This window comes from Falco biarmicus, chromosome 1 (genome assembly GCF_023638135.1).
Source record: "Falco biarmicus isolate bFalBia1 chromosome 1, bFalBia1.pri, whole genome shotgun sequence".
Lineage (NCBI taxonomy): Eukaryota > Metazoa > Chordata > Aves > Falconiformes > Falconidae > Falco > Falco biarmicus.
In genome coordinates this window covers 81,422,765-81,444,574 of record NC_079288.1, presented here as the reverse complement: position 1 = coordinate 81,444,574, position 21,810 = coordinate 81,422,765, and positions in this window count along the sequence as shown.

Sequence of the window (21,810 nt, the reverse complement as noted above, 5' to 3'; positions counted from 1 at the left end):
GATTTGCTTCCCAGTGGTTTCCCACTCTTCGGTGCAAATACAGCTTTAGTTATAGGCATTGCCCAGATTCAAAGCTCATTGATGTTAAAGGGACTCCTTCCAGTGGACTTTGAATCAGGGTTTGTATACTTGTCTGCAGAAGCCAAATGATTATGCAGCCGGTCTGTCTGGTCACCCGAGGACACGCTCAACACATGTTGCCCTCAGCTATGGTCTTCCTCCCTGCCATCTGGTTCCTCCCCCTGAAATGGAAATTCTTTTTTCAGTGCTCCGGATGCACTGGGGTCTCCGACATCTTGCAGAAATCTTTGCCCATAGCACTGCAGTGCTTTGCTGGGCAAACCATTGCTGCTGATTGAGAGAAATGCTTGGCATTTGGCTACTGAGCACTCAGGAAAAATAGCTGTATTTAGAAGCAGTGCCGACACAAGCTTTGGACACATTGCAGGGGAAATGGGCTGCAGGAAGAGAGCTGATATGCAAGGAGTCTTTCTTTTCTGAGTGGAAGTACCTACATGTCCCACTTATACGCTTTCCACTTATATTGTTCCTTTAACCCACCACAGAGACGGGTGCTGTCACGCTGCCAGGGAACAGATTATGAATAGGGAAATGGAGTGGGACAGGAACATGGATGCAGTCCCATACACTGATTAATCAGGTGCAATGGGTAGGAACAGTGCCTAACTACCAGTGCCTGTCTGGGACAGTTTCAGGAGATTCTTATAATTGCAAATGATGGGCTCAGCCAGCATGGAAGTGCTCCGTTGGCATGTCTTGGGCTGTATCTGTCAGCACTAGCTTTCCAGGAGCTGGTCAAGGGTGGATAGTGTCTCCCTCATAACTCTGCAGGGGAGTGCAGCATGAGCAATAACTGAGGGAGTATAGATTAATTCAGAAAATTGCTAGTTTACTGCTGTATGTCAGGGAATTGTGCCTTGTCTAACTGCCCCTGGGGGGGGCATTTTCACTCCTCTTCTGGGAGCATAGGTGCAATGGTGTCAAAATATTTTCGAAGCAGGGCTGTTCAAGGGCAGGGGTGATTCACTGCAAGTATTGAGGCAACTCCTGAGCAAAAAATGTGAGACAAGGAAACACGAATCTTCCAGAGGAATGGGACTGTCTCTGTCTATAGTCTTGGGTAATCAGTTTAGAGCTTAATTTTCAGCTAGTGTACATATCTATATATATATACACACACACGTGCATATATGAATTATGTGTGTATCTGATTATTCTGCTTCAGACAGGTCAGGTGGGGAAGGTAGTTATACTCACTTGACTTTCAGATATTTGTGAGATGGGGTGAGTCAATGGAAGAGTAGCAGCAGCCACTGACTTCCCGCATCTAGTAAAAGTACACAGAAACCCACACCTTCTCTAGCTGGGTTTTTAAACTAGGGATTTAGTAACCCCCCTTTTTACAATTTTGAGGGGGAAAAATAATTAAAAAAGGTACAAAATAACATTTCTTGAAACTCTGTGTTTTTATTTAATTGGGACTTTGTACTGTCCCCAGGAAAATCCACCCTACAGCTTGCAGGAATAAGCAGCTGGCTGCACCTTGAGCAGTACCAGGAGGATGCGTGAGACTGCAGGGGAAGAAATGTGATGACAGAAGTCACAGCTGTACTAAATGAGACTTATTCCCTGATGAATTTACCACAACCTTACCACTCCTCATACATCTTTAGCACAGAAGAGATGATTCAGTCTGGGTTTTCTTTTCCTGATCTTTTTGTTGCACAGTTTTGTGCACAGTGTTGATTTTGGTTGGACTTGGTTTTGTTTCCTGCTATTTGTGCTCCCTGTCATGGGAAGATGGTGTGACAGTCCTTAGCGCTTCTGCTTTCAGAGCCCCAATTAGCTCGAAGCACCACTGCAGGCAGAAGTCAGCTTGAGGCTTATTCAAGGGACTTTGGCCAGTGCAGTCAGAGCCAGGTTTAGAAATCAGATATTTGTAGCTCCCCCGGCAGCACTCTCTTCTCTGACCCCACAGACCTTTTTCTGTGCTATAGGTTGGTCTTCCAACAGGTGTTTTCCAGCAAATTGCTTTAAATTCTCCATAGTGTTCATTATACAGTGTCAGTTCATTAAAGAAGGCAAACTCCAGCATGGCAGCGCTTTGCTCAGTCAGCGCCTGGGGACTGGTTACCTGATCGTGCTTTACCAATGGTACTTAACCTGGTGTTTGGAATGATGCTAAAAGGATAACTTGGTCAGCCACCTTTTAATAAATTATATGATAAAGACTAGACCTCAGGGGCTTATCACCTTAGTGTTATTTGTGTTTATTTACACAATGTTAATTTTGGTTTGTGGCAGTCTTGACACTACTGTTATTTTCACACGGTGTGACTTCATTCAGTGCAATAGGGGATACCATCAAGTACAGATGTGGAAGAAATACACCACTTTTAAGCCTCTGAAGCAATTGTTAAAACAGCTTTAACCCCGCAAATCAATAATTTGATAATTACTGTAAGCTAGCTGACCTCTGTTTAAAATACAGGAATGGCAGGGAACATGCCCCTAATAGCAATGAATTCAATAGTTTGCCGTAGTTTTTAACTGGTGTTGAACACCTCCAAATAGGAAGGCAAGTCGAAATGTTTAGAGAAAACTGAGGAAGCAGGTTGAAAAAATTGCTCTTCCTTTTTTTTTAGCTTGATGGCTTGTTTGTCCAATCAGAATTTAAAACTTCTTCAGGCTTTCAGAGTCGTACAGCATTATGGTCTTTGCTGTAATGGCAAAGGTAGCTCTGGCCAGGACATCAGTTAAAAAAAGACGGTTCTTGTAAAACCTATGGTGCAAATACAACTGAGATCAAATTTATTACACAAGCCTGGAAGCCACTATTAGATCTCATAAACTTTTACACCACAGTAGTGGCATTTCTGTATTTTTTTTATCTTTGTATGTCTGTTGAAAACTTAAATAATAATGAAATACATCAGCTATTTCTAAAGTTTGGTAGTCATCACTGGGCAGTTGACTCCCTGGGAATCTTAAGGCATAGACACATCCTTGGAAGTGACCGAACAATTCAGTGGAGACCTTAGAGATTGGTATCTGGACAGTGTTGCACTCTTAAGAGGCAGAAAAGAAGGCACAGAGGTGTTTTGGAGAGAAGCATTGAGAAAGCAGTGAATAGGTTATTAACTAGCAGAATTCTGCTGCCAAGCAGGTCAAGCAACTTGAATTGGACTCAGTTGTAAAAAGAAGTCATCACAGATATTATAGAATCACAGAATCATTTAGGTTGGAAAAGACCTTTATGATCATCAAGTCCAACCATTAACCCAGGACTGCCACGTCCACTACTAAACCATGTCACATCTATGTGGGTTTTATACACTTCCGGGAATGGTGATTCCACCGCCTCCCTGGGCAGCCTGTTCCAATGCTTGACCACCCTTGCAGTGAAGAAATTTTTCCTAATATCCAATCTAAACCTTCTCTGGCAGAACTTGAGGCCATTTCCTCTTGTCCTATCACTTGTTATCTAGGAAAATAGACTGACCCTTACCTGTCTACAACTTCAAATTATATTTTTTATATTTTGAGATATTTTATGTTGATATTTTGGGATATTGACAGTCTAAGGAACTTTTTCAGTGGTTATGGCAGAATACTTATCAGTAGTCTTTTTTGTTGTTCCTTTTATCTGTATCTGCAACACTTTATAATTTCCTAAAACATTATTGATGATCTGCAGAGAACTGTGGGCATAGTGGTCCTTCACAGTCTACCACATCAGACATCACCCTGACTCTGCATACTTAACACATCACTTTGGTTCAATGTTCCCAGCACTGCCATAGGTGGCTGTTTGCAGGAGCAACATGGGATAAAGCAGGCTGCTATTATCATCCAAGAATAAAATTTAGGAGGCACAATTACTTCTTTCATTTCCTTACACCTACATTTCTGCTATAAACTTCTCTCTTCTGGGACATATCCTTGTAGTGCCACCATCACTGAAGGACTTGAGGTATGATGAAGACTTTGGGTCCTCTTGCACCCACCACCTGTGAGGTTTGAGCCTGCTTCTCCTCTAAGGGTTGTCCCATCTAGGCCAGTCCTCCACAGCTGCAGTGTGGAGTTGGACACTGCGCTTTTACTTGACCATCCTGGCCAAGTGACTGAACAGGGTTGGAATACAGTACAATTTGGGCTGAAACATTGGCAAAACACCCACTGGTTTCTAAGGCCTCATCATGAATTGTTGTGAGTAATCTTCCAACTAAAGATAGTTCATCAAGTCTGATTTTCTGTGATTTGGATAGTCATTTAGAGTAAGACTTAGATGCCTGAGGTAGGTGGGCAGTGCCATTTTAGATACTTCAGGGTATCTGAAACACACATGTGGAGCTAATAGATAGGACAGAGGACCCATAGGAGACCCATTTGTCCCTGGAACCACATCTGGCGGCAACATGTGATGCCCTGAGATGTATAAAATAGCACTGAACACTGGTATTGCTTCCTCGCAGAATAGAGTAACTACAGCACAGTTGTAATTTTTTTCTATTTTCAATGGCTTCATTTTCCTTTGAATTAATTCTGCACTAGTAAATGACAATATGTAAGGTAATACAGAATCAGGTAAATTCCTATTTGCCAGCATCTTTGTGATCTTCGTACATGGGTGCTATGTACTCAGGGGTATTTTGGTAAATGAAAACACAGAATTTCAAGCTAAAGCTTTCATAAGAAAGGATGCAAAATACGTTATTTTTTCCCTTTAATGCCCTCAGGACCATTTTAAATGTTCTGTGATCCCCCAGAATGTTTGTCTACAAGGCCAAATGCCAGATTTTAACATATTAAAAGGTATATACTATGTGTCAAACTTTCGAGAAACTAGGCTGAAAACATTCATTTTTGTTTTGTAACACTGTCTATAAATCCTGCATGATTTTCTTTTATGCAGACACCTGATCAATCAGAGGATCAAGTATGGAATAGCAAAAAAAAACCCGATCCCAAAACAAATTAGGAAAGCAACCACTTTTTTGCCCTTACAGTCTATTTTTAAGTATGAAAAATTGAAGCAGCTAGACTTTTCTGGAATCTGCTATGTCTCCTGTATTTGATGCCTTTTCTCTGCATAGTAATGTGTCTTAAAAAAAACCCCACTGATATATGTTACAAGGAGTGTATCTCTTTCACTGAGACAGAACATTTTAATTTCCCGACACCTTTTAGTGATTGCTTCAATTTCCGAAGATTTTGATAAAATCATGTGGTTTTAGAGTATCAGGATTGAATACCCTGCTCCGGCAGCAATTTAATGAAATGCTGTAGTTTCACAGCATTTCATTTGACATAACCTAGCTCAGAGGTCTAATAAATGCGGTGTGATAAATGTTGGAGCTACGATTGTAAAAATATACTTGTAATTGGGTTAATATGCCTTAAAATACTACCCATCAGTTATCTTTCTTCTTGCCGTTATATGGCTTGCACTGTAAAGACTAAGCAATGCAGTTTACCCTTTTCCCCTGCTATCTCCTTTTCTTTCCTGCTTTTGAAGATTACCTTTCTTTTTAAGCATTTGATTATAGCAAGCTGTACATATTCTCCAGCATTAGAAATTCTTCTTCATACCCTGGAACCTTTTTCTAAGCTCCTCATATGCTTTTCATAGCCATCTGGAAGGAATTTAAGAACATAAGACAGACACTTCCAAACAAAAGACAAATATAAATAAGCATGCAGAATGCAACAGAAGCTGCAAAGGTAGGTTTTGACAAGTGTTATTTTCCTTTAGTATATCAGATGTGTCTCGGTAATAAATAATAAAGATGTCACAGTTAAGAGATTAGAACCAGCAATACATTTTGACCTTCTAATTATCAGTAATGTGTGTGTGTGCATGTGTGTGTCTATGTTGGGGTGGGTGGGTGTTTTTGTGTGTGCACACACATGCATGTGTTGTATCATAACAACGCAATAGGACAGCAACTTTTCTGCTGTAAACTGGTACTTTTTTGTACTGTGCTTTAGGAGAGAGCATCAGAACTTCTTTTCAGCTAAATTCTCATGTTTGGTGTGTTTCTCCAGATTGGAAATGTTTCTGTTAATTTTCAACATACAAACTAGAATTTCAAGGACAACTAATGAATTTACAAGGGTTATTTCAAGCAACAGGCTAATATATGTACTTCCTGCTGGAGTTTGAAATCCTTCGTTAGACTTTGAAAATAGCTATCTGAAGATATATAGCTGTAGCTGAAATATCCCTGTGTGAAACTGCTGCCTCTGGGGATGTGTGCATGCACCATTGCTCATTGGCCCTGCAGAACAAATAGGAAAATACTGTGCTTATAATTTTGCTATATCTACATTGTACATATATGTGTCTGCAATGTGTTATGCAAATAGTGCACAAGACAGGGCTGATATGGAGGAGCATGCTGTTCTTTCCATAGTGTCCAGCTTGGAAGGACGAGTTAAGATGAGGGAGCAGAGCCAGAACTGAGATGCTATCTGTCACAGTGTATAGGATAACAGAGGTGAGGGAACGGAGAGGCTTCTGTAGCCATGAGTAGACAGTGGGGAGCCATTTGACAAGCTAACCATGAGCTTTAACAAAGGCAGAAGAAAATCAGCCTGTGCTCTATATACCCTGGGGGTAGTCAAGCTATCACTCCCATATAATGGCCAAAGATTAAAGACCCATGAAATAGCTGTAAGCATGAGGTTCATTCCCTGCCTTCAAGTAGTACACGTTCACACATTTCTTTGCACTGCTGTCTTAGGTGAATCTCAGTGGTCAGTGCCTCCCAAGGCCAAGTAGTAAGGTTAACTTACTGTAGGGCTTGCAGTTGAAATTCTTTGTGGCCACATGAGAATAGCCATGTAAATCTGTCCTTCCCATGATTTACACAGCTTCCCTACTTGAGGAGCAGCAGATGGCTTTTGAAGTCCCCTGCTCTTCTACACATGCTGAAATCTACCACCACAGTCATATGAAAATGGGCAAGATCCAGTGCTGGAAGGGTGCTCTGTGTGTGCGTAATGTGAGATTACAACTTCAAATGCAGGCACAGGAGAGATCTGTCATTGAGGATTTCTTCCCCAACTGCCTTTCTTCATGAGTGGGAAAAGACATTTTCTTTCCTTAAAGCAGAATTTAAAAGCTGTGTATAGCAATGCTGCTTTTCCCTCCATGAAGAGTTTGCAGCTGGACACTTGGACCCATGTAATTAAACTGGTGCACAGTCCAGAAAGCTCAAAATGAAACAAAGTGGTTCTTCGACTAGAAGGACCATCCCAGAGGTAGCCAGGAACTGTAGGTAATCTATGTGAGAGCGAGCTCATGTGTGGCCATGGAGTTATGCCTGATGCTTGTCTAACAAGAATGATAGAAATGACACACTTAAGTGCTTAAAATTAGTCTTCTCATTTACACTGTGTCACATCTATCTTTGGGAAAGGTTTTTTCCTCACTTAACTCCAGCTATTTGACTGAGACTTGCCTCTTTGCTAGGCAGCCAAACCCCTCTATAGTCACTGGAAAGTTCTGCACCTCCCAAAGGCAATTCCCCCTGTCCCAGCATTGCTCTGAGACAGGCAGGATGAATCACAGAATCATAGAACCATTTAGGTTAGAAAAGACCCTTAAGATCATCAGGTCCAGCTGTCAACCTAGCACTGCCAAGCCCACCACTAAACCATGCCCCTAAGCACCACATCTACATGTCTTCTTCGAAATACCCCCAGCGATGGTGACTCCACCACCTCCCTGGGCAGCCTGTCCCAGTGCCTGACAGCCCTTGCAGAGAAAAAGTTTTGCCTAATATCCAATCTAAACCTCCCCTGGCATGTGATGCCTTTTCCTCTTGTCCTGTCACTTGCTACTTGGGACAAGAGACTGATACCCAGGGTCCAGAGATACAACTTTTAGAAAGCAAAAATTACGTGAGATGCACCCAGCTGTGCTTTCTCAGAGTAGCTGCACTGATACTCTTCACTAACAAAGTGCTTTTTGCAGAGACATGGCTTATTATCAATTGGAGGTGGTTTTGGAGCCATTATGGAGGTTCCATGGCCAAAGGAGTCTCTGAGGACATTCCTGCATTAAGCAGTTGTGATGGGGACTTTTTCTGGGATAGTTGTGCAGGTCATTCAAAGCCCCTGTGTGTCCCATCATTTCAGCAGGAGCGTGCAGCTTGCTTCTGTGAAACACTGGACACCCATGTGATGGAGTAAGCCAGGTCTGGCTAAAAGAGGTAAGTTCCAGCCCATCATTGCTACAAGCAAGGGGTACAGTAGGAAGCAGGTAGGGTAGGGTAGGGTAGGGTAGGGTACGGTGTGAAATAAAATGAAATGAAATGGATAGACTGTTGGACCCCTGAGAAAAGGCCATTCTCCCATCTTCTGAGGCTTTGGCAGCAGATGCAAGGCTGGGGGAAAGCCCCACTGGCAGCTAGGTTGGAGAAGACCTAAGAAGCCTCTTCCATTCTTTCCATCCTCTTCCATCATTTCCGTGCTGCCTTTGAGTTTTGTAGCCAGTGCCCTGCCTTTCGGCTGCTGTCACATAGCCTGGGAACACATTTACATTTTCTGAATAGGGCAATTAGTGCTCACTCCTTTCCCCGTGTCACTTGCACCTGGTCTCTGACGTTCGTGCCTCATCAGTACTAATGGCCCAGCCATTAGGGGTGATTACTGGTCATTGTTTCTATCCCACTGACCCCCCTGACTGGCAGAAGCAACCCCCTGCCTTCCTCCTCAGCACAGACCCTGACGTTTAATAGCTCAGCTTAATACCAGAACCTGTGAGTACATAAATAAAACCAGACGGGACCTACCTATATTTTATAAGGCTAGTGAGAAATGAATACATGCTTTTTTGATTATGATTAATGCTGCTGTTTACTATTTTTATTGCAGTAGTTTTAAATATCACGGTCTATCTAGGTGCAGTACAAATTCATTGGAAAAGATGGTTTCTGTTTCAGGCAGATGATACCCCAGACCATCGGAGCATTGAGGATCTGGAGCAGCTTTCCTCTTGGACAAATAAGTAGCAAGAAAACCTAAGGACGTTTAAGAGGGAGTTCAGAAAATTTATCCTATTATAGGGTAGGTTCCTAAGCAGCCTTGGTTACAGTGACCTCAAAGATCACTTTTAGCTCTATGTGCTCATGTTCTTCTGGACAGGAACCACCCTACTTTCTGCATATCATGCAATAAATTCCTGGTGTCTGCTGTTTTACAGAAGAATGTGTTGTTTTAAAGAAAATAAATAGTTTTAATATTATACCTCTTTTGTTATGCTGTCCTGCTTCAGCCAGTGTGGTAAAGTCCAGGCATGTATGAGCAAGAAGAGCAGGAATTCACCTTCATTTTGCATAGTTATCTATTTTGGCATGTATAAGAATAAAGACTCACCTGCAAATTCCCTTTCAGCCTCAGCCCAGTCGTGAAGCAAATTTTTACCCAAGTTCAGCTGAAAATGACTTTATTTTTCCCGACTGTGTTTGGGCTGCTTTATTCCAGCTGTGCACTGACACGCAGAACGCTGGCTCCGGGCAAGCCTGCTCCTCCTGTGCTGTCCAAGGCCTGCAAGGGTGCGACCACAAGAGGATTCCAGCCCTCTAAGGCTATTGAAATAATGCGCATGAAGTTGGTTAAGCAGCTAATCTTCTCAGGGCCTTTCTGGAGGGAACCTGTCTTTTCTGAAATTTATGCTGGAGTTAATGTAAATTATCCAACAGTGGTTGTCTGATGTCCAGCTCGCTGCTCCACATGCTGCTTCAGAGCTAATTAAGCCCTGTGTTAGGGCTTTTTTAAGACTTTCCTGTAAACTATGTCACAGGATTTGTGCATGGCCCCTGTGTTGATTTGGGTTTTACCTTGAATGAATAATGTTATCTGTATTATAGCTGTCACAGATGAAAAAACAACTTCTACAGATGAGTGAATCCATTTGTTGGTTTATGGATCCCAAATCCTCCGGGGCAACAAATCCATCTGTCATCGCTGAATGCTTGTGTTTTATTTGGTGCTGCGAGTCAGCTGACAGGTATTAAAATGCACATGGAAGTGGACAGATCTTTGCTGCCTTCCCAGCAGAGGAGGCCCATGGGTGTTTTTATTCCAGCATATGCAATGAAATAACATAAAGTCAGGAAATCCATTCCTAGGGGATAGTACAAATTGTCTGAGCTAGTAAGACATTGATATTTGGTCCATAGGCCTTTGACCTAACCATCTGCCTAGGTCACCCTAGCCCACTGATTGCTTCCTTTTCCTTACTGCTCTTTTCTTTTCTCTCCAGCTGGGTGCATCTCAGGAAAACTGCACTTTGTGGGCCAGTCTCTTCTGTTCCCCTCCTTCGCTTCTTTCTTGTTCTCTGTCTTTACTCCTCCATTCTCAGTTCCTTGGTTATGCTAGTGTACCTCAGGAGAAGCCAAATAAAATGTTGCTGATAAAAACCTAAGCAGGGTAAAATGCTGTTGTAGTAACGTGGGAATTTCTTTCTCTGTGGTGTTTTCAGCTAAGAGGAGCCCAACTTCTAGGCATCTGTTCAACTTTCTTAGATGAACATTACAGTATTCAGTTTAGACTGTTAAGGATCAACTCGGTTGCCTCCTCATTGGTGACTAGTGCCATCCAAGATGTCCCAGAGCATCCAAAATGTGTCATTGGGCAATTAAACTTTGCCCTCTGGATAAGAAGTGATGTTCCTTCCATGGAGCTTTAGGCACCTACCTTAATTAGTTGCCCTTCCAAAACTCTTCCTAGGATCTCTCCAGATGCTGAGTCAAAGCAATTTAACTTGCTTCTTGTTCTGCATCACTGTCAGAGGAGCCTGTCTTTCTCCACTGACTTAAAAGAAAGCCCAGCTGAATAAGTGAGGTATCTCAAGCTGGTGTGAATAATCCACACACACAAATCATCTAACCTCGGTTGCACTGCCTAGGGTAAAAGCAAGTCAATGCACTACCTGACAAAGTTAAGAGCCCAGTGTGGACAGGGTTTGAGGATAAAATCTGCAAATTTTTACAAAGTTCTGCTGAATCATGTCTACTTGGGTATTAGCTCAGGTGTGGAAATCCATGATCAGTACCTGTTGTTCTGCAGAACACGATGGGAAGGAGGTTGTCTTCCTACAGAGAGAAGATAAGGCAGCTAGGCAGGGAGTGTGTATGCCCCTAATAAATCAAATTGCCACAAAGCCTGGACTTTTCAGACTTTCTGCTTTGGTTACTTTACCAGTTACTGTCCTCCAGTGGCTGAATTTTGAGTAGGGAAGAGGCCCAAATGACCCATTCAGAGATTTGCCCTTCTTCGCTGACCTTTAAACTCAAACAAGATACCCTTATCTTAAGAACAAAAGTTCTCTCTCCTTCTGTAGAATCCATCTCATCCCAACAATTCCTGCGTTTACAGCTTCTTTATTACTGCTGGTTATTGTTTAAATAAAGCATGCATTCTGGTAAATAGCAATTGCTCAAACATAAGCAGCTTTAAAGGCAAGAAGTAGCCCTTCCAGCCTCTAGATGAAGGATGATTTGAAATGAATTGATGTGTTCTGACTGGTGAGTCAAAATAATTCAGGGTTTTTTTTCCCCCACAGTGTTAAACCAAGTCAATTTTTTCAAACCATATTTGATATCTTATTGTTTATTTTCGGTCAGCAGACAGCAATTTTCAAGAACTGTTCTTGATATACAGCTCAGATATCTTACAGGTCACATGTCATTCAAGAAAGGTCAATGATTCATTTAAAGTTTCATCATTCTTCACATAAACAGGCAAATACCATTTCATTCACAGTGCAGGTTTTTGTGGCGTGATAGGCCTCTGTATTAACAAAGTCTATGTAATCTTATTCCCTGCCTAAGAAAGAGTGAATTGACATTATTATCATTACCTTATCATATATCTTGGATGTGCTCCCAGGAAAAAGTATGTGTACCTAAACAGAATCTCATTTAGGGTCAATTCTAAGGCATTTTTTAGATCTCTGCTTCTTGCCCTGATGTTTTTCTCATCATTTGTAAAAACTGAAATAATGTTATACAATTATACCTTCCTGGCTTGTTCAGTCAGAATACCTAAAAGCAAATATTACAATCAAGCAATAGTGACATATACATCATTGGCAACTGATTTGTTACTGTTTGCTAGAATTAAATCAAGATTTTCACTGCTGTTGGTTCCTGTAGAAACAACACCTGCAGTAGAAAAAACACATTTTAAAACCAGCTTTCTTATATCCAAGCAATAATGCCTGATTTAATTAAACCTGAAAGACTTTTAAGAAATAAGGTACAGTTTTCACTGGGTAAGTGATCTATTTTCTATTTTCTCTCTGTGCTGTCCTCAGTGTAGCATTTCAAGCTAGTAATTTCACTGAGTAGCCTTCACAAAATAAATAATAGTGCCAGCTTCTCAGTCTGGATCCACATAAGCCTGCCTAACCATCATCTTAAACCATTTTCATTAGTATTTTAGAAGCAAGTTTCTTATCAGGAGTGAAAAAGCGGATTAAAAAAAAAATAGTAGTACCTTTTTTCTATAAAATTAAAGATAATTTTTAAAAACATTGCTGACTACTGATATCCTTTTGCTACCATTAAAGATCTGCAGATGCAGAACTGAAACAACTTCAACTGCTTTATCTGGGCCTTTGGGTGAATTAGGCATCAAATGAGACTTTTCAGTGTGTTTGTGTGCCTAGTTCCTGTACATCACTGTTTTGGTAGGCATCCACTGCATCTTTTAGAGTTGAAGTACTTTTCAACACCTATGCCTTCTTGCTTGACATCACCCATGATCCTTTTTATCAATGCGACCATTATAAGGGAAGATAGGCACCAAGTCAGAAAGTTTTGAAAACTCCATCCAGTATCTTCTGTCTCATCAGCTGTTAAACGTCTTTACAAATTTCTTCAAGTTAGTGATGACACTGACCTCAACTGAAAAAGGTTGCAGTGTGTCCTGCACCAACTGATTATAAATGCAACAGTGTGAACAACAGAAGTCACAGAATTATTCAGTTGAAGACCTCATCCCTGTACAATTCACACTGGCAGTTCACATTAGCAGTACAAAATAGGAGACAAGTTAGGAGTAGCAGTCAGAATTTCCAAAGGTGCTCAGCAAGTAGAGATTAACAGTGAGATTAAGAAGTCCTTCTCACCGATACATGCTGAAAATTTCAGCCTGTGGTGCAAAAACATGAGTTAATATTTTTATTCTTGCCTCTGTTTACCTTATGGAACTAGATTATTTCTTGAAGCTCTCCACATCTCAGTTTTTCAAGCAATAAATACAAGTGAATAATATATCATGAAGTTACTACTTTAGTGCTGGGTTCTTTTATCTACAGAAACTTCCAAGGGAGGGCATAGGCACCTTTTGATTTTTACCATCATTTATGTGTGTTCATGGAAAGGCAGTTGTAGGAACTAATGCTTAGAGCTTGTCTCTGAAAGTATTCTGAGTTAGCTGCCAGCATCTAAAGAGGAATAACTGGAGAGCCTTTCCATTGACTCATCATGATGGGTTTCATCCCTAGACAGTGGGGCTGATGTCTCTCCCATGGGACAAGCCAGACAGGGGCTCATTTCTTGTTTGTTGGGGTTCCTCAACTTGTCATTGTACCTGTGTGCTCCTTTTTGTGTGTGTGGAGATGAATCTTCTATCACATAACACACACAAGTTCAGTGTAATTCAGGAGAAGTTCAAGATAAAGCTTACTTGCACTTTGGCAATTATCTGGTGCTCAGCCCATGTGTGAACTTCATTTGTGGGGTAATTAACTTCTCCGTTCGTGTTGGAAAGTGTTGGCAGGGAAGTGTAGGACCTTCTGTGAGAGGGAGAGAAAGCTGTGTGTATTTCAACCTGACAGTGATAATGGCTTTGCAAACTAGGAGCAGAATGAATTTGATAAATTGAACATAACACAGAAAAACATCTTCAGTTCATGAACGTGAAGTGAATTAAAATACTTTGGAACAAGAATTCCCTTTTTCAAATAGTTCCTTTTAATTTGGGATGCCAAAGCCAATTTCTCTTTGACATTCCTAATACCTGGGAAGGAAGATACCTTGTTAGATGGCTTCTAAAACCTCCTCCTTGACTTGTTGTAGCTTTTGGCAAGACCTCTATGTGAGCCACTGGGGATCTTGTGGGTAAAATTTTGACTGAGATGATACATGTATATGTGCATAAATGATTTACAATGAATTTTGAAAAATTTTATTGTTGACATTTTTTCACTCTTCAGTTTTACAGCAGTATTAAGGATGTACTACAGATTGCATTAAGGAGGTTGTTACCTAGTAGAGCGTGGAAATACAGGGAACTTTTGGCAGTCAGAGAACAAACAATATAATTTTCCTTCACCAGAAGAAAAGAAAGCAAGACAGACAAAAAAGCCAAAATAATGTCAGGGACTTTCACGTAGGAAGAAGTTTTCTGGAGTCTGGTTTTCTTCAGACCTTCTGAGATCATGGTCATGTTCTTCAACAGCGTGACTTTCTGAACAGTCTCCTTCTCTGGAGACATTTAAAACCCACCTGGACATGACTCTGCACAATTTGCTCTGGGTGAACCTGCTTTAGCAGTGTGTTGGATTAGATGATTTCCAGGGATGCCTTCCAACCCTGAGCATTCTGTTATTCTCTATTAGCAGAATAGCTCCACCAAAAATCAGGGAGAGCTTGCTAAAGCATACACATCCTTTTGTGTGTTGTTTGTAGGCTTCATTGATTGTCATCTGCTGTGTGAACCACCAATTTAATTGAAATTTCTCACTAATCAAGCGCATCCTTCTAATGATGGTGCATGACAGTTATGTGGTCTGTGCATACTGCTTAGTGCAAAACCCAAGTAAACACTTGAATTATTTTAAAAGCCTAATAAACCAGATTTTTAAGTGCAGTATGTGGCCATTTACATGGTCACTCAATTTGTACGCAAACAGAAACACACACACATATATTCAGTGTGCAGATGCAAATTCAAAGCTTAACGAACCGGGTCCTGAAAATGATTCTTAACTGACTGGCCAGCACAAGGATCGATAGTAAGGCCCAGAAAGCCCTTCAATCCTGTATTGTCATTTCAAATCCAGGCTATAAGTGCTAATCTACAAGGGCTGTAATTTATTGCTTTATTAAAATTTTGTGGGAGTGATAAATCCATGCTCTGAATACTGAGGGTCAGATGCTGATGTCCTATTTGACTTTTCTCTTATGTTCACCATGATGCTTTCGCCGGGCTAGGTTGTACCCTTGGTTACTCTGATATTGCAGCTAGAGATAAGCACATTCCCTACCTCTACATTCTTCATCCCATCAATGGATAGAGAGCACTACTTCCAGAGTGGTGGTTTTGATAGAAGAAGTGTTACAAGATCCTTTCCCAAGAGGCAGTTTTAATTTTCCATCCCAGACATGAGGTGTAGTTTGCAACAAATGTTCCTTGGCTTGCCTGATGCTGATTTGGTCCCTAGGCCCTCTGGATTATAGGATATATGAAAGTAAAAGGACAATAAAAGGATGCAGAAGGAGTGCTGTAATAAGGCAGCAAATTTAAGGATCCTACCTACTGGTTTATGTTTAACTGGATCTCTGAAGACAGTTACAAGGAAATAGTTCTAACAGGGAATATTTTAACTTCACTCAGTCTGCTTGTCTTGCTGAGGCAGCAGAATGAAGGCAAAGTCCTACTGAGACCACCTAGGAATGGTCTGGTCATTCATCCAGGTCACTGATGGATAAGTTGAACAGGACTGGACCCAGTACTGACCCTGGGAACACCGCTCGCTACAGCCTCCAGCCAGACTCTGCGCCGCTGATCACAGCCCTGTGAGCTCTGCCTTTCAGCCAGTTCTCAATCCACCTCGCTGTCCTCACCTGACCCACACTGCCTGAGCTTACCTGGGAGGGTGTTACGGGAGAGTGTCAGAAGCCTTGCTGAGGTCAAGTTAGACAACAACCACTGCTCTCCCCTTGTCTACCCAGCCAGTCATTCCACCAGAGAAGGCTGTCAGGTTGGTCAGGCATGATTGTCCCTTGGTGAATCCATGTTGACTGTTCCCGATAACCTTCTTTTCCTCCACATGCTTCAAGATGACCTCCTGGATGAGCTGTCCCATCACCTTTCCAGGGATGGAGGTGAGGCTGACCAGCCTGTAGTGTCCTGGGTCATCCTTCTTGCCCTTTTTGAAGACTGGAGTGACTGTTTTTTCTCCAGTCCTCAGGCACCTCTCCTGTTCTCCATGATCTTGCAAAGATGATGGAGAATAGCTTAGCAATAACATCTGCCAGCTCCCTCAGCCCTCAGGGGTGCATCCCATCAGGGCCCATGGGTGTGTGTGTGTCAAGCTTGTTTAAGTGATCTCTAACATGATTGTCTTCAGCCAAGGGAAAGTCTTTCTTTCTCCAGACTTCCATTCTTGTTTCCAGGGTCTGGGAAACCTGAACGCCAGCCTTGGCGGTAAACACTGAAGCAAAGAAGGTGTTCAGTTACTCCACCTTCTCTGTGTCCTTTGTCATCAGGACATCCACCTCACTCAGCAGCAGGCCCACATTTTCCCTAGTCATCCTTTTCCTACTGATGTACTTGAAGAAGCCATTCTTGTCCTCAACATCCTTTGCCAGATTTAATTCCAAACAGACCTTAGCCTTCCTCATTGCCTCCCTGCATGTTCTGTCAATGATCCTATGTGCCTCCCAAGTGGCCTATCCCTTTGTTCACATCTCGTAAACTTCCTTCTACTGTTAAAGGTTTGCCAGAAGCTCCTTGCTCATCCATGCTGGCTTCTGCCACCTTTGCTTGATTTTTTACTCATGGGGATGCACTGATCTGGAGCTTGAAGGAAGCGATGCTTGAATATTAGCCAGCATCCTTGGACCCATCTACTTTCCAGAGCCCTAACCCATGGGATTCCTCCAAGTAGGTCCTTGAAGAGGCCAGAGTTAGCTCTCCTGAAGTTCAGGATTGCAATTCTACTTACTGCCTTGCTTCCTCCATGCAGGATTCGGAACTCCACCATCTCATGGTCATTGCAGCCAAGGCTGCCTCTAACCTTCACACCTCCAACCAGTCTTTCTTTGTAAGTATGAGGTCCAGCAGGACACCTCACCTTGTTAGCTCCTCTACCACCTGTGTCAGAAAGTTATCATCAATGCTCTGCAGGAACCTCCTGGACTGTGTGTGCCTAGCTGTGTTGTCTTTCCAGCAGATATCAGGGCAGTTGGTCTCCCATGAGAACCAGGGGCTGTAATCATGAGATCCAGCTGCCTATAGAAGGCTTCAATGACTTCCTTTTCCTGATTAGGTGGTCTGTGGAAAACAGCCACAAGATTATCCCCCTTGTTGGCCTGTCCCTTAATCCTTACACATAAGCTCTCAACTCATTCTGTTTCTCAAAAAGGGAAGATGTCCACTCCTGATATCTCTCACTGAAGGTATTTTAGGTTCTTATGAGAAGAAAGCTCCTGTCTCCTGCTTGAGCTTGGCAAAGGTCTCATAAGTGCTCTTCTAAGACACTGCAGGTCCCAGTGCTGTAATGTGCTCCTGAAAATATCTTGGCAAGGTACCTTTACCTTTCCCTGTATAAAAGCAAACCAAACTGAAGTCCATGTTCCTGGATCTACCGACACTTGGGCTTTCAGCAAGTATCCATGAAACTGTGGTGCAAAAAAGCACCTCCCAGCCCACTCAACTGCTAAAACTTGTTGTGGCCATCACTTACTATTGTTCCTACAAGCAACAAGATTGTGCTTGAGACCTGGAATTCTCGTCTCATTTCTGGCATCCATATGACACTATGTTTCCTTGTGATGCAACTCTTGCTTTGAATGAAAAGCACTTGAAATTGCATTTTGTGCCTAAGTTGTATATTAAAAACCTATTAAGGTTGAAAAGCCAAATACCAACAAAGAAGAAAATAGCAGTATTAATTCAATCCCTCTGTAGGAGGCAGTCTCCTAGGATGAACTGATATGTCTAGGAGTCATCCTGATGGTTTATTCCCCTGGAAGCTGGAAGGCACACACCAAGTGGTATGAGGGCTGCAAGAAGAGAAACACAGTGACAAGCCAAGCTGGAGAATTCTCTTTCTGCCCTGGGACTGCATGTCTGCATGATGCTGTTCATGACAATTGAACCAACCACATCCCTGATGTGCCAGTGAAAGGGTGGACACTTGAGGTTGAGGGAGGCAGTGGCTCCAAATCTTGCCCAGTGGAGCCAGCAGGGACTGTTATACCGATTGCAATAGACTGCTTCTGCACAGGGTAGGAGCTCCTGTTGAGTACCGATGTTAGCAGTAAGAACCACCAATTACATTAACAACTTGCCACTGTCAGCCGCTCAGTAGCATCTGTGCCCAGCAGCAAAATACCCATGCAAAGCATGGCCAGAACTATGTCTGCTTCACAGCACCTGGAGGACCCTTGCTAATGTCAGGACCTGTGCCATGCAGCTGAGGACAGGTTGACACCAGGTGTGAGCAGAGACGTAGGGAACACTTGGCTGGAAAAGTAGGTGGGAGTCTAACAGAAGCTCTCAAACTGGTTCTTGGTTTAGGCAACTGGCGATAGGAAACTGGCAAGGAAAACAGGGTAGGAAGACACTCTCTTTTACATTCTATTCCAGGTCAAATTCCCCTTTAACTTCCTCTGCAGTAGGCAGAAGAATCACAGGTCTTATATATTCAAATAGCCCTAAACACAGGCAGGGAGGGTGATAATTCTTTCCTAAGGATGAGATGAGGGTAATGTGTAGTAAACTAATCACGGGGTCACCCACAGAACGATGACAATAAAACACAATATTGACCAGCTGCTCCTTTTGTGTGAATGAGACAGGGCTGCTTAGGAGAAATTAGATTATTACTAAAGACTGTGTCATGATGTGCTGGTGTCCAGGACATGTTACCTCTGGCATTTCCCAGTCTTCAAGTGCAATTTTTCAGACTGTTTCATGCCGTGATGTACACATGTAGACACATGTATGTAGTCATGAGTGTCCACTTGCAGGAGCACATGTATTGGAGGGTTAATAGTAGTTGTGCGCACACAGATAAAATGAGGCTTTGTTCATGCTACCAGTACTACTCAGTCAAAGCCAGTTATATAAATAATGTCAAGGTTTGCCTTTGAGTTTAAATATACAAGATGTTGTTTTACATGCAGTAAAATCTTGACATGGATAATAATCACAAGCAGAAATGTGCACTGCTGTAACGCATTTACCTCGGTGCTTTACAAATGATCACACACTTGTGTTGAAGCAGTGCGCACCTCCCTCACCCGAGCTGCTGATCTTAATGTTACAATTGGAAGCTTGCGCGGTTCCACTTGCCTAAACTTATTTTGGGGCTGGTGGCTTAAAGATAATTAGTCTATCATCATTGTCATTCTCATCAAGGAAAGGTGCTTGAACACATTTTGCTCCTGAGTCATATATTTTCTCCTGATGACTATGGAAAGCTGAATGGAGTTCAGCAGAAACAGGGAGAGGAGACTACTCTGAAAGGATGAATATATTAAATATAGGTAAAAGTCACTATGCGTCCAGTTTATAAGGATGCTATTCTTAAGCTAAATTTTTACTTTAAAATGAAAAATTACATCAATGAAAGCAGCCGTTTTCTTGTTTTAGTTCTGAGTTGCTTGAGCTCTTCACTGAATGTACAGCAGCCTACATATATACCTACATATGCACTCACAGGGAAAGTTTTCAACAGTGTATTACACACAAGAGCAAGCAGCATATTGCTTAAGATTACCCCGACATCCTGGACCAGTCTTGGAGCAGTAATATCTTCATGTTTGCTGTCAAGGCCCGTCACCCTGGCTGACCAGCAGGGATGCCAAGGAAACCCACATTACTCAATCAATTTTAAGTGTTATAAATACTGAGGTCCATAAAAAAGTACAATGTAATGATGACTTAAACAAACCCAATTCATCATCCCAGCTGCACACATATCATTTCCCTCAGGGTGACCAACCAACCAGCAGTGAACGTAACCCAGGCCAGATTCAGATTCCATTTCTCTTCATCAATTTGACTTTTGGGATTACCCCCCTCCAAAGGAAAAGAAAAAATATCCCCTTAAAAATGAATAAAAATCTCTCAAAGCAAATACAGCTCAGCTATCCGAGTCCCCTTTTTGTTGTTGTTGTACTCATGTCCATGCATTTTGCCTCTAGTGATATAAAGGGAAACCCTTCAATTTAAAGGTCAGATGGGGGCCGTTTGTTTTAACCCAGTGAACCATGGCAATGGTATTCACATATATTATCTTTTGTCCTTCAACAGTTGTTAGACTTGTAGCCAGAGGGGAGGCTTGGCAGATTTGCTTGCACCGATTTTTTAAGATATAAAAAATACAAAATTTCTGCAGTTAAGTGCGCTTGATTGAGTAATATTCTGAAAATCAAATCAATACCAAATCTGATTTTCAGTCAATGATAAGGCACATTCACCAGCACTATTAAAGTTTATGGGTTTCATTCATTTAAAAAGGAAAAGTAAAGATTCACAGTTCAGTGTGGTCTGTTCCCTCTCTTGCCTCCATCCTTTTCAATCCTCCCCCCACCCTGCCCCTTGATTTTATGGTTCTCCCTTTGCTAATCATGGAATGTCATGTAAAAACACAGTTAATTGTTGTTCCACCTTTCAATACCCGTGCCCTCACCCCAAATTCCCTTGCCTTTTCATTAAAGGATTGCAATTACAGGGTGGGCAACTCAGCAAAACTAGATTAAAGAGAACTAGTACAATGTGCTAGTAAAAACAAGGTTTCAGCTACTTTTTACTTCTGCACAACTGTAAGAGGGAGCCATTTTGCATAGTCTGGGATTAGTCATTTTTTTTGTCCTGAATTGCTGCGCATACTTTTTCTGCTGTTGAAATACTGCTGCTTTTCTTCCCCAAAGTGGCTGCATTTTAAAGCAGGCATTTTTTGCAGTAGGTACAGAAGCACAGTTTGCAAAGTTTAGATTTTTTTCCATCTTGTTGAAATTAGATGAAAGGAATATGGTAATCAGTGGGGCTGGAAATCTGTAAGTGGCATAAAATTTGGCTTTGGCCTCTGCTTGTGTCTGCAATAACATCAAACTGATTGGCATCCTTCAGTATCAAGCACGGTGCTTGCCCTAGAAGTTGCCACAGCTTTTTTCTTCAGACACAAAAGTTAACCTTAGCTGAAGCTGAACCTTTCCTATGAAAATTTTCAATGAACTAGTATTTTCTGGTGAAAAAAGAGTTTTCTCAAATACTCACTTGCTAATGGACCTGAAAAAAATGCTGTTAATATCCTCTTCCCCAAGCATCATACAAGCAAAATGTTAGAATAAGACAAAAAGAGCAACACAACTGTGCAAGAAATTTAGATATTTAAGTTTGTTTTCATTAGAAATTTGGGGGGGGGGGGGAATGCTAATTTTCAGCCCTTCATTGTTGGAGGTAGAACACCCTGTTCCCTCTGTTAAGACTGTAAATGCTTCATAGCCAGGCTGTTCCTTATTTACTCTGCATCTATGCAATCTTTAGCACAAGATGAGATCTTGGCTCTTGGCTCTGCCAAACATACATACATACATATATATGTATGGCTCTGCCATACATACACTCGCTGCAAATAATATAAATCTAGGGTGATGCTGCAAATTGCTGCACTGTTCATTTTTGTCAATGGGCACAATATTGAAGATGGGTAAGATGCAGTTTCGGAATAAGTTTTCAAGGCACAGGAATTAAAATAGAACTAAGAAGGACTTTCAGAGCCTGCATACTCCACTGCCTTTTAAGGTGATATTT